At 34.6% G+C, this 14,629-nt stretch overlaps 1 protein-coding gene across 1 annotated transcript in view; it reads right to left on the bottom strand.

Moving 5' to 3' along the window:
* LOC124354341 overlaps nucleotides 1-14,629 on the bottom strand; it is a 148,686-nt gene that overhangs the window by 106,285 nt on the left and 27,772 nt on the right.

Below are 14,629 nucleotides of genomic sequence, written 5' to 3'. Positions count from 1 at the left end.
AAATACGTAGCTTACACGTATTGACAAGACAGAGAGGTAAGGAAGGAGCAACGAACTGTAGGCTACAAGAAAACTAAGGTAATCAATAACTCAGCAATAATTTATGTCTTTCGTTGAAGAGCAACAGTTGAGGACTGTTTGGTTGTGCCAACAGAAGGAACTCATTCAGTCACGTTTCTATTTAAAACGATCACCCTTCAATTAATCCTTTGTAATTTGTTATCAAAAATTCTTTAAATATTTATTTTCTCCTTTCTTGGGCTTGGTAAGATACGTCTAACACTAAATATTACTTATGCCGAACATTATCGGATTATATTCATTCTACAAACTCGCCGAGTTTTGCTTAAGGTTACATCACATAACTAATACTACACCAAAAATGCTATTAATGGTCTAAAGTGTTTTTAGCAGATTATGGTTTTTCATTATATCTGAACAGGAAAACACAATAGTTTACGCAATAGTATTCACTTAAAAATTTTTTTTATAAGAGCATGGTCTATAACACTTTATCTGTGATCAAAATATTTCCATATAGTAAACTAATGATTTCTCTCTACGATTTTCTGGATAGTGTTTACCTCTGTGTGGTTCTGTTTAGCCTATGGTATTCTTCAGACAATCTGTATTATAACTAAACAACTGTTACTCTATTGGGGCATATCAAAACAAAGTTTCTGCTGATTGTTTATTATTGCGTTACTCATAGTAGTTTTTTAATAATAATACGTGTGTATTGTGTTATAGTGTGTAGAAAAAAGAGTACTAAATAGAGATTGAGTGACAGGTAAAGACAAGCATTTTTGCAAAGGCGGATGTCAACAACTGAACCTGAGGCCAAGCCTACATACAGTGTGTGAATGTTTTTATATTTAATTGTTACTCTATTGTTTAAATATCTTTTAAAAAGTTATATAATAAGGCATAGTAAAAAGTATCAAAGTATAAAACCAACAAGACTACAAGATAGCAATTTTACAGAATTATACTGACACTGTATTAGTTTCTTGTAATCATCCGAAAGTTTGTTTTTTGTATTTTCTTATATAGAAATTTCTATTTCTCAAAACTATAAAAGAGAGAATTAAATTGTTACTACATATTCTCGAATGCACGTTTAAAATTCCTACGCATTTCATGACTATATAGTTCATTTATAAATAAATAATAAAAGCGTCTAATACATCTTGTGTTATGGGTTTTGTGGAAGGGAATAAATACCAGGTTTAAAGTACTAAACTATCTGTGCAAGAATTAAAAGTTTCTTCACGACGCTGAGCCGCGCGGCATTTTATACATGCAAAAACAATCTCTACGTGCATCTTTTATTTCCTGTGCTGCTGTTTTAGTTTCGTACATAACAGTTCGTAGTGGTAGCTCACTGGCTATAAGATAAAGATTGATTCCCATCGTAGTCCCAACACTATTCGGACTCTCGAAACTCGGACGCTCCAGGCTTATCCACTCCTAGTTATCCGTTACCTGGGGGATCTTGTGATATTTTCCGTCCTGAAGAGAGCTCCTAGCCTCTGGAAACCCCGGATTTAGCCAATAGGAACTCCCACTCTTTGAAACTATCCGGTATCTTGAAACTTCGGCTTCTGGAAACTTCCTCTGAGAACTTTCGTCTCTAATAGTCCCCGCTCTGTGTAAGTCCAAAGTCTATTGTAGTCTGCCAAATCAGAATATGCGGTTTCTAATAGTCCTAATCTCCTCTAGTTTTCCGCCCTCTGTAAGTGCGGTACCTGGGAGTCCTGGCCTCTCGGAGATCCAGCAAGACGATTTAAAAATATTTATCTTTTAATAATATTATGTACCAACCTACCTATTTAAACATTACTTAGGTGTTTGACGAATCTGTAAAAAAGGTTTATAAACAAAATTACAAGCTAGCTACATTACTTACCGAGGCTAACGTCGGGGGTTTAGTAAGCATTACCGTGTATGCGAAAAGCGTGCACGTTATTGGCTTCATCAGGCATTTATAATGTTTCCTATTCACTCAGAGATCAGGAAATAAATACACAAATAGAGGGTTAGCATGTGAAGCGCGCAGAAGTGATCCCCAGTGTTAATAATACGACTAAATGACACGATTATTAAATTTATTAAATCTTTAAACAAAATTAATTATATTGTGTTAATTGTTATGTTACAACTGAACTTTACTGATATGTCATTTTATAAATATAGAATATTGTTACTGTGATATTAAACTCCCAGTTATTGTCCACTGTCCGTATTTAGAGATACAATATTACAGGGCGGTTCCAATAATAGGTTTGGACACAAAAGATAAATGTCAGACCGCAATTGACCAGATTCGCCTATTGAGCACAATTTGTAACAATGTTCTAGCAGCACAATTACACAATATCTCACAGCCATTGCCGGAACATTGTGACAGCTGCAGCTGCAACTGTCGACTTCCACAGCTAAATGTCACTTTCGTGGTGTTATTTTAATGCACTTCGTTCAATATATTTCTCGTCTAAGAGTCCTGCCAACTAGTTTGGCTTCTCTGAATGTCTATTGTATCTATAGACGTTCGAGAGAAGTACAGTATGTGGACAACGTTAAGTAAACTATGTAATGAAGAGGAGGGGGAGTCAAGTTGCATATAACTTTAAATAGCTTGACGACAGAACATAGATAACAAATTAAATCTGGTAAATCCCGAACTACAGTAAATGGGGTGGATTATTTCGCTTTGTAACATTCGTGATCAAAAAGATGGTACATTTTACATAAAGTGTACTGACTTTAAAATAAATTGACTCAAAAACGAATGTTCAACAAAAAAACTGAACACGGCAAAAATTGGGATTTTCTTACCAATTTCTTTTTACCGTTACGAGTAGTCTTAGCACAATAAATGTTGAAAGACCACAGTTTATGTTATAGATCTACAAATTTAATGTTTTTTCGTATTGGTACTGATATAATAATGGTATGCAATTCGAAACAGGCATGCTTTTTTGAAACAGAAAGTTTGCATTAAAGGCTGCTAGAAATAAATTCGGAATACACTGTCCGTTAAACATATGCTCTTAAGTCTGGAGTAAAACCTCCGGAATCAGAACATAGATACGAGTTAAAACGATCAGTTTATTGAATCGTAAAGTGCATTATATATGTTTTCATATCAGTTAAATTTCAATGGGGTACAGATTTCTGGCTAAAACAAGCGTAAAAGTAAGTTGCTCTAATTATTTACGCCATATTAGTTCTGGTAGTCTCCTAGAATTCCAATACAAATACAATACTTTGTAAAAGAACTTGGCAACAAACAGATAAAGCGGAACGGAGATAGTTTCGGCCGGCCAGAATCTGTATTGACTGAGCCAGGGGGCGTCAAGCGGCAGCGCGCAAGGCCCTCGCTTGTATGACTTCTTGAAGGGTTTCTCTCACCCGGCCGTGCTCTCAGTCCAGCTGCAATTGGGACGAACTGTACTCTCCACTTAATTGGCCCAACTTCGTTTCTCCTTTGAAGGTACTTCTCGTCACCTCCTCCTTTCTTTGGTTAACGAACTTTCGGCTAGTTGACACGGACAAAAACAATGCAGTACAACAATACGGAAATATACTGTTGGAATCGACTAACCGTTATTATTAACCAATTTGAAGTACTGAGACACTGAAATTGTTCCGTATTTTAGGACGATTATGTATTAAGCCTGAGAGTAACTAAATATGACAATCTATTTTACAACTTCGTCGGCTCTTAACCATGTGAAGTCTTTTGAAAACCCTTAATATAGACACTGGCTTTGTGAATATGAGTTGTATTTACTGTCAATTTCACTTGAACAACTGAAACCTTACATGAGCCAGCTACCAAAAGATTTCTGCAAAGTCATTGGTTTAGGGACGTATGGAATCCATATTCTTTTGTATCATTTGAAAGCCAATTTTGAGTATTATGAGAACAACTTTAAGTGATTTCACAAATTGGTGGTGTGATAAGAAGTCAAATTTGAGGTTCAGAAGCAGCAATGGTTCAATATGAGTTACGGAACTCCCAAAAAGACTTGTGAACAATGGCGACCTGTAGACACCAATGACATGTGACCGATGCAGACTGGTGCCACAACCGGAAGCCGCGGTGTGACCGGATATCGCCCTCTGTCAGTTATTCCATGAGTCGCCGCCCAGTGTGATGGAATTCACGCCCATCATAGACACAAGTCAATTAATCATCATTGAAGTTGGATAGGCTCGGGTTATATACGACGCATGATGCACCACAGAATGTACAAGTGATCACTCACTGATGGGTGAGCCAAATATAAAAAAAACTAGGGATCAAATGTTTACATTTAATTTTTATTAGCTGTGTACGTTTACACAGTCAAGGTTAAAATAACGTAAACATATGGTTACAAAACTCAATTCAACTATTGAGTAAACAACAAACCATGTGAATTAATTTAAATGTTATTGCAAAAGAGCAGTAAAACACACTTTTTAGTACATCTTTATGCGGTTCTAAGGAACAAGTTATCAACCTGTTTTACGTGGTTTTGTTTTATGTTCCAAACTGTTATAATTTCGTGTTAGTTTTCCAAAATTCAATATTAACATAGCTACATTCTTATAACTACCGTCTAACCGTGATCTAATCTGGTTGTAACCCACTTGTCCATACTCACTTTTCATAGAATTGTGTACTTTAGTCTTTTCGAGGTAGAGTAAGATACAAAACCTCAACATAGTCAATGTTTGTATGTCCCAGCCGTGTTTGATAAAACTTACAATATAATTTTCAAACCAACAGCTTTTTCTTAATTTAAACTTTCAAACCATCACCATGTTTAAGTAGCGTTTGGTGTAAATTAGAAATATAAAAAAATTTTTAAAACTGTTTTAAAATAACTGTTTATAATTTAAACCAAGTTTTAGGAGTGTAACATAAATCCTTAAGGGGATAATTGTAATTTGTGAAAATAATACAAATAGACATACAGAAAAATAACTTATAAATAAATATATAACAAAAAAAGCTGTAACGATTATCAGAGCACCTTGTAAATATCAGGGCACGATAAAATAACTTCGTCTCAATTCCAGCAACTTATTCTACAAAGCGTGTTCGAGAGTTACGAGACATTATACAGGGTGTTTCGTAATAACTGCAATATTCTAGGATTTTATTAAGCAATGATCAGTCGGTATTAAGGTTTTTTTTACAACATAAATTAATCTTTACGTCACGAACCATTTCATCAACTGACGATTTCATAATGCTTCACAATACCAATGGGCATTTAAAAAACAATTATTTTTTTCAATTGTTCTTCTCAAAATGACGGGCTGTTGAAAATGTAATTAATATTAAATTTTACAAAATCCCCTATTCTAGATCAAATACTAACAAGGTACGTATGTGCTAAGCATATTTTGAAGAAAAAATAATAACTACTTTACAAATAAATGGAAAGGGAGGATGAAAGGAAACGGCCTGTCTGATAGCCCTGCATGTTGCCATATCGCAATCTGTAGGGGTAACCCCTAACATATAATATTCTGGGTCATGGGAGAGGGGGTAGGGTTTATCCTTCGACCTGTACTTTAATATTGATCTTCTTTCTTTCTGTAGATAAAAAGAAGATTTAATTCATATAATTACCGAATCTCATGTAGGTCTCAAGAGACGAGAGCAAATGTTCACTTTACAAATAGAACGCAATAAAGATAGATTTTCCTAAAATCGATACTATAAATCATCTACTTTCCATTTCCCCTAGAGAGGAGACGATGAATCGCGCTCAAAATTGGCGAGAAGAAGAGGGTTGTAAAAGGGTTTAAAAGACCAACTGATGAATTTTTTTTCAACTAATTTTTTACACAAAAAATCTAATTACAAGGAGAGAGTGTGTCCTTAATATCTATTCAAATTTTATTGAACAACTACTTTTAGTAAATTCTTTATAGTTTCTTCCTGTCAGTTGAGGAATACTCTTCCGGTAGACACCAGAGCCATCGGGAGTCAGGGAGGACTTTAGTCATAAGTTCGCCTCCAAGAGACATTTTCATTTCTCTTCATAAAATGGACAGTCAGGTCAGTCAGATACATAATAACAGAGTTATATCAGAGTTTGCCTACTATACAGGGTGATTCAAAACTAAACGGCAATCTCTCGGGAGCTTATTCTATAGCTAAAAACAAGTAAAAAAAGTTCATATAACCATATGCCCGGAAAACGCTTCGTTAGCGAGTTACGCCTAGCGAAAGATTTCGCCCGGATTTCAAGAACCCTTGGTGAAGTCAGGCCGTATAAAAATGGTAAAGTTAGTTACAAAGATACAAATACGATTGTTTTTTTATGTTTTTATATCTGACAAATTTATTAAAATTCGTCCCAGAGCTGTAAATGCAATACTTTCAGAGATATCTTACGTAAAACACAAGAATTGGTGCAAAGAAATAACACATTTTTGTGTTTAACGTAAGATTACTTCATAAATGTTAAATAAAGGTCATTTTTTTCTTAAACAGATTTGTAGAACATTTAATTCTGAAAAGATTCATGTGAATTACTTTAGCCAAAGAAAATACTGATGTCGTAAACAGTTTCTTCTTAACCAGCGGCAGAACATCTTCCGTTTATTAAGATCTTGCGGTAATAAGTCTTGAACACGTGTTATAGGAATGGGTACAACTGTGCTTCATGAAGTGTCCGCCATACGCTTGGACTGGCAAATATTTAACGGCCATGATAATCGTCTGGTGCTTGTGGTTGGTGATAATTCTACAGCATTTATTATTGCTTGTTCATTATTATAGTTCCTTGCGCTACGTTGACGACCAGTATCTATTCGCTTCGGTTTAAAGCTACCAGTTTCTCTAAGTCGTCTCTCCACAGCGTTCAAATGTTTTGCGATCAGGTGTTCTTCGATGTGGAAAAGTATCACGATATTCCTTGAACTGCAGCTTAAAACCATTCTTGTTAACTTTGCCGTAAATCAGTATCATGTCCGTATACTCTTCAAACGAATACATACCATTTACATTATCTGCCATTATTTACTAAGATAATTACATACACTTTTTATACAAATATTTAATAAAATATTTTTAAAAATAAATATTTAATAAAATATTTTTATACACTTGTATAAAATATTTCCAAATAATCACAGGATCTCAAAAAATACAATCTTCACACGCCACAATACAAGAACCTCCACAAAGGTTATTCAAATATTACTTCATGAACGTAATTGTTGATCAGCTGATATTGCCAACCTTTGCAAAGAAAATATGACGATAAAAAGTGTTGAATAAATGATCAGCTGTTATTTACTCACAAACCTAAACATTAGTATAAAACGCGCTAGAAAAAGAGTGGATTCGTCGTGCGAAAACGTGCATTGCTAACAACGGAGGACACTTTAAGCAAACTATTATAGGTGATTTATTACAGTTTTATAAAGTTAAATACATTTTATGTTAATGTTCAGTCTAGAATAAATGATCAGCTGTTACTCACAAACCTAAACATTAGTTAATACTTTTATGCAGATAAGAATATGCATTTTTGTGCGTCCTGTTTTATTTTTAAATAAAGCTAAATTTCAATAGCTATTATTAATTTTTTTCCTAAGTAATTCACATGAATCTTTTCAGAATTAAATGTTCTACAAATCTGTTTAAGAAAAAAATGACCTTTATTTAACATTTTATGGAAGTAATCTTACGTTAAACACAAAAATGTGTTATTTCTTTGCACCAATTCTTGTGTTTTACGTAAGATATCTCTGAAAGTATTGCATTTACAGCTCTGGGACGAATTTTAATAAATTTGTCAGATATAAAAACATAAAAAACAAACGTATTTGTATCTTTGTAACTAACTTTACCATTTTTATACGGCCTGAACTTCACCAAGGGTTCTGAAATCCGGGCGAAATCTTTCGCTAGGCGTAACTCGCTAACGAAGCGTTTCCGGGCATAGTGGTTATATGAACTTTTTTACTTGTTTTTAGCTATAGAATAAGCTCCCGAGAGATTGCCGTTTAGTTTTGAATCACCCTGTATGTGGAGAGACTAAATTTAGCCTATTCAATCACATTATCTCGTTATTTGACAATGGTTAACCTAATTTAAAAAATATTTACTAGTCTAGCAGTTGCTTAAAGTGTTAACCAAATAAATATGTGCAGAATTTATCATTTGTGTATAACACCCGTTCGATATCCTCCCAGTCGAACCCGGTCACACTTAGCAATGCTAATGATCAAATCCTTTGTCAAAGGAAACTTACTTAATGGTTTCGTATTTGTTGCTTCAAAGTTTCCAAAAAAACCAACTGCGTATTGTAACTTAAGTTTAATAAATAAGTGAAACATTAGACATATTTACTTGTAACTTACTTTTAAAATGGTGTAATTATAGATGAGTAAGCTCATTTAAAGTTGCCTTTCAATAGCTGAGACTGCACTGTGAGCTTCCCTTTATCAGTTGTTTGTTACAGACAATGAGTATTCTACACTGGCAAGATGGAAGAGAACGTTAATCAGGGAAGGCTTGACAGCAAACCGTCATCACTTATTGGTGAATGGAAATGTTTATTGTATTTCTTGGGACAATTATAAACGTACGCTACTTTCGACTTTCCGTTGACGTCTTTGGCAGTGCGAGACAGTTAAAATTCAATATCTGCCACACACGCCACACCATATCAACCGAATTACCGTTTTATTTCTCCTGGCTACGCTGATAGCTGGTCTCGGTTATAAACTATTACTGAAATGTTTCATAGGTTATATAGCACAGACAATGAGACAGTTCGACTATTTCTTTTTTTTCTTTGTAATGCAGCCACCTTTACAGGTGTCTGGAAACAACATTGACAAGTATTAGAACTATTATGTATCTATTGTAATCACAAGTATAAATTACTGATAAAGTAACAGAATCAGACGTAAAATAATGGATTCAGTTATTCGAATAGTTGAAAACTGTTTTAGGACATAGAAAAAAAGCATTATTTTACATCCAGTGAAAGCTTTTGCAAACTAATAAAACAAGAGATAGGTCAGTTATATATATACATCGTTATTATTTTAGTTACACCATCTTCCAAGTTAAAAGATGGTGAGTTGCCAGTTGATATGTTTTATATAATCTCGAGCTAAGCAGTTATAACAGGAAAAACCTGTATTTTAAAGCTCCGTTATCTTGTATAGTTTTTATAGTGATTGTGCAGATTTCCTATGAGAAATTCTTCTATATTGAAGATAAATTATAAACCATTAGTATTAACAGAAAATCTTATTGTGTATACGACTGGAAAAGTAACATTTCTGTCTATCAGTTTGTCTGTCCGCATCATACCTCGAAAACGAACTGAACTATAGACTTGAAAGTTTGCATGATGAAGCTCCTTATTTTATATATGATGAAAACTGAGTTCACCGATGGTGCATGTCACTGCATGGGATTTGGCTGAGCGTTAGCGAATATTTTACATCGGCCTTATGGGTAACCCTGTTGGCAACGAAAAATAGCAGAAAAATCAATTTGTAAACAAATAAAGTATACTTATAAGAAATCTTAACATGCTATACATTAACACATGTAGCCTTACTATCAAAACACACAATGTATAGGTGACTGTGTGTAGATTTATATTATTTAAACCCAACTGATATGGAACCCAATTAAATAAAAAAAGTGAACGTATCATGTGGCAAGAATATCTCGAGGAAGATTTCATCATTTAAGAACGGAAATTTTCCACGAAACACCATTTCAACATTTATGAATGACATCGGACTTGTGTTCAACATTTTCTTCAAACTTAGCAAGGAAAGTGGCTTCACTATGAGGAGGGATAAGGTAAGAATTATACAATTATTGAAATGCATGTTGACGTGAATGATCCTTACGTAAACCAGTCATTATTCTAATCACCCGTTTCTGAATTGTAAAAAGTATATATAGATGGGTTTGAACAACTCCGTCCCAAATTACCATACCATAACGAAGTCTCCTCTCAAAATTAGCACAGTAAGACATTTTCACAAAAAAAAAACATTGTACTTAGCCCATTCTTATTAGTAAACATAATACAAATAAAACTACAATTTACTCAAAATGTGATTCCGTTCTAGATTTTTGTCAATAATGATATCTAGATATTAGTTATAATTCTTAGATCTATAATTAAGTAAATGATCATTAGCGAACACCTGAATCTAATTTTTCAAAACGTTTTGAAAGCTAATCACACACCAATTTCTTATGAACATTTATTTCAAGATTTAAGCTCTTAAGGTACACTGGTGTAGGCCTAACTAAAGAGTTTATTTCAAGATATCCAATCATATAAGACACAACACCAATAACACTGTGTCATTAATACAGAGTTTGATTTCCCTATTCAATACCAGGGAAGGGTAACAAAGCAAGGGTCTCAACCCCGAACCCTGTGTGCGACACAGCACGTGCGATAGGCAGACATCCGTACAGACTTTTATCTATCAATACAAAGTGCCGCGTGAAAATAATTTTGTTCTGCTTAGTTTACGTTGTCTTAACGTATTGTTATATATACATAAATCACAGCCAAAGTGCCTGTTCCACACTTACGGACATTTACAAAAAGAAACTACAAAGTTAGAAAGAGCTACTCCGATTGAAAAAACGCGGTTGCTTTCGGCGCAAATAACGGATATGCCGGGGGAGATACGCCGGTATCCGCCAACCAACCGAGAGAGCCCACGGCGCGGTGTACCGTGATTGCGGTTTATTAGATTAAAACCAATTGGTTGCGGTGGGGTCATGCGAGAGCTGCCGTGATACGTAGTACTCAGGCAGTGTTACCATTCCAAGAGTTTTTGTCCCGTTTAGAGATATTTATCAGTCTTTGGTCACACTGTTAACATCCAATTATTAGAAGATCTAGTTAAGCCTTCGCAATACAATGAACTATAACGTGTAGTGTAGATGAATTAATTGTAGTGTGGACCTTGTTTATTTATGGGTGCTTTGGAGTAGCTAATCTTACTGAACGTGAGGCCGTGTGTAAATTGTAAATAAGTAAGAAGTAACTAAAGGATACAGGATATAGACAAGGAACAATAGGATACAGAGAATAAGAACAATTTTCCATTCTGTCAGGGTACCACTTGACAACATATAAACGTAGTATGAAAACTGTAAACATTAAGAATTTGAACATCTTTACATCTACCTCTATCCATGCATCCTTAAAAAGAGTGAATTAAATTGTTTCTGGAATAGAACAATTAACCCACATTCAACATTTTGAGCCGTTCAAAAAAGTTTTTAGCTAACTGCGTATTTCTTGATGTTTAACTAAAACTATAAACCTAATATTTGTGTGCTATGATAAAAAAAACTGTTACAACTACCAAAAAGTCGAATAACCCGAGAATTACAATTTTTTTGCCATTGAACTTTCCAATGGTTCCATTTCAGAGACAATAAAATAATTACACACAACCGATCTTATTGCATTAAATACAATGCAGGTTAAAAGTGCTTCGTTATAGACTGTAATTTTTTAATAATATGCTTGGGTAAAAAGTGTATCAATAACTTTTTTCATGACCGGGCACATACATCAAAACAGGATTAGCTTTTCTTATGAAGACAATACAAACCTAGACGCTTTAGTACTATGACAAATAAACAAAATTTGCTAGTGTTGCTCTACAATCTACATGCAGTAAATAGCAGTTTCTACGTAAGATAGCACTGAGAACTGTGTTCCAGTGAAACTTCTGTGTTTTATTAGTACTATGACAATTAACAGAATTCGCTAGTGTTGCTCTACCTACAGTCTACATGCAGTAAATAGCAGTTTCTACGTAAGATAGCGCTGAGAACTGTGTTCCAGTGAGATTTCTGTGTTTTATTAGTACTATGACAAATAAAAAGAATTCGCTAGTGTTGCTCTACAGTCTACAATGCAGTAAATAGCAGTTTTACGTAAGATGGCGCTGAGAACTGTGTTCCAGTGAGATTTCTGTGTTATATTAGTACTATGACAAATAAAAAGAATTCGCTAGTGTTGCTCTACAGTCTACAATGCAGTAAATAGCAGTTTTACGTAAGATGGCGCTGAGAACTGTGTTCCAGTGAGATTTCTGTGTTTTATTAGTACTATGACAAATAAAAAGAATTCGCTAGTGTTGCTCTACAGTCTACAATGCAGTAAATAGCAGTTTCTACGTAAGATGGCGCTGAGAACTGTGTTCCAGTGAGACTTCTGTGTTTTATTAGTACTATGACAAATAAAAAGAATTCGCTAGTGTTGCTCTACAGTCTACATGCAGTAAATAGCAGTTTCTACGAAAGACGGCGCTGAGAACTGTCTTCCAGTGAGACTTCTGTGTTTTATTAGTACTATGACAATTAACAGAATTCGCTAGTGTTGCTCTACAGTCTACAATGCAGTAAATAGCAGTTTTACGTAAGATGGCGCTGAGAACTGTGTTCCAGTGAGATTTCTGTGTTTTTTTAGTACTATGACAAATAAACAGAATTCGCTAGTGTTGCTCTACAGTCTACATGCAGTAAATAGCAGTTTCTACGAAAGATGGCGCTGAGAACTGTCTTCCAGTGAGACTTCTGTGTTTTATTAGTACTATGACAATTAACAGAATTCGCTAGTGTTGCTCTACCTACAGTATACATGCAGTAAATACAAGTTTCTGCATACGATAGCGCTGAGAACTATGAGACTTCTGTGTTTTATTAGTACTATGACAATTAACAGAATTCGCTAGTGTTGCTCTACCTACAGTCTACATGCAGTAAATACAAGTTTCTGCATACGATAGCGCAGAGAACTATGAGACTTCTGTGTTTTAGGTTTTCTGTGTTGTAGGGCAATTAGTTTTAGTGTGTAGTTTTGTAACCAAAAAGAAATTACATTAACCGGTTAAATTACACGAGTAATTAATTCTTAAAATCCTTTGTTTTCAATAAACTAACGCAAGATAATCCTCTATCTTTCCCATAATACATATAATATGACAGAACCCAAACGTTATAATTATGTTTCCACAACCAAGTGGGATGCGGTCAAAAATATGGCCATTGAAAAAAATATTATTAAACACTCTATTTTAGAACCAGTATTTTTCTTCAAAGGGACAGTCTATTTGCTAACATTTAGTCCTCAAGGATCTATTACGCACCACGGAAGTATGAAATGAAGCTCAAGCAGTTTACAATCATTTATCAACATTCCTTCAAACCGTTTACTATGGATTTTCTGCTATATTACAATAAACATTATTTCTTAGAAGAGTGAAATAACAAATATTATTTTGAGATGAAAAATTATTACATCTTTTCATGAGGAACGCCTATTCAGAGTTTTAAATCTCATGCCAATCATTCGCAGATATTTGCTACTGATTTGTTATCGATGAAAGAGAAGACTACAATACTGATTGCGTCTTCTGGTTCGGGAAATCCGACGGGACGCGGTTATCAATTTGATTCTCTTGATTAAGGAAAGTTTGTTTCAAGTTTTACACAACTTCAAACTCTTGTTGCTTAACATCTAAGCTCCACTTTGAAACATTTCGAATACTTTTATCGAAAAAATAATGAGGTACCCATAAAGGTATATGTTACGATAAAATTCTCTCACAAACACGCGCGCGCCCGCACTCATGCACACACAATTAAGTGATTTGAAATTACTATTAATTGCCAATAATTATTTTTTTTCTGTGGTAGAGTAGCGGGTATTGTTTTTAACCGTGATATGTTTCTAACACAAAAATGCTCAAATAATTATGTGTTTACAGTTTATGATATTCTAGAATGTTAGATTTTAGTAGTAAAAAGTGGGATATTTATTAATTTACGAAAAAGTAGTTGTATTTAAGTGTGAGATACTAAGGTGGATAAAACACAGCAATGAGATAGTAAAATTACTGGCCGATTCATGATCTGCCCGTGAACTGCAAACCTTGCATACATCCTTGGACCAACCCGTGGTTGCACCGTCTGACGTCACCTACACTTCCGACTTCGTCATTCACTGCACGATCAATTACTGAGCCAAAGTTTAGAAAGTATGAAACTATCATGTTGGATTGTTATAACTGCGTTAACGTGTTATAACGTGTTGTTATATCACTGTCTGCGTATGAGGTGAGCGGACAAGGGAAAGGTCACCTTCAACATCGCTTCTGTACGCTAACAACTATCATCTCGCTTGCGCTGGGTTATTTACAGTAGACCTGTTTCTTTACATACACTAATTCAACTGAGAATCCCTTCGAAATCACGCGCTTGTCAGAGTAGAGTAGACTGCAACTTATCGATAAGATCTAGCGAGCAATGCCATCAAAATCCACGAACCCTTTGCTACAGATTATTCCGTATTGAAGTTACTAACAAAGACATTTTAAATTTGCTTGAAATACACACACGCACATACTTTAGGTGTGTGTTCCCGACCATCCATGTGAAAGTTGATATTACTATAACTGATACGGATATTTCCATAGGCTATAACCTGCTAATAACTTATTGATGAAGGTTTATTTTCGTTCGTTATTTTTGTTAGTTTTTGGAAATAACTGATTCCTACTGTTTTCACACATTTCCTATTGAAAATGTTTAAACTCT

Source organism: Homalodisca vitripennis, chromosome 2 (assembly GCF_021130785.1).
Source record: "Homalodisca vitripennis isolate AUS2020 chromosome 2, UT_GWSS_2.1, whole genome shotgun sequence".
Classification (NCBI taxonomy): Eukaryota; Metazoa; Arthropoda; class Insecta; order Hemiptera; family Cicadellidae; genus Homalodisca; species Homalodisca vitripennis.
Note: the sequence above shows the minus strand (reverse complement) of the source record. Positions and strands in the feature narration are given on the sequence as shown.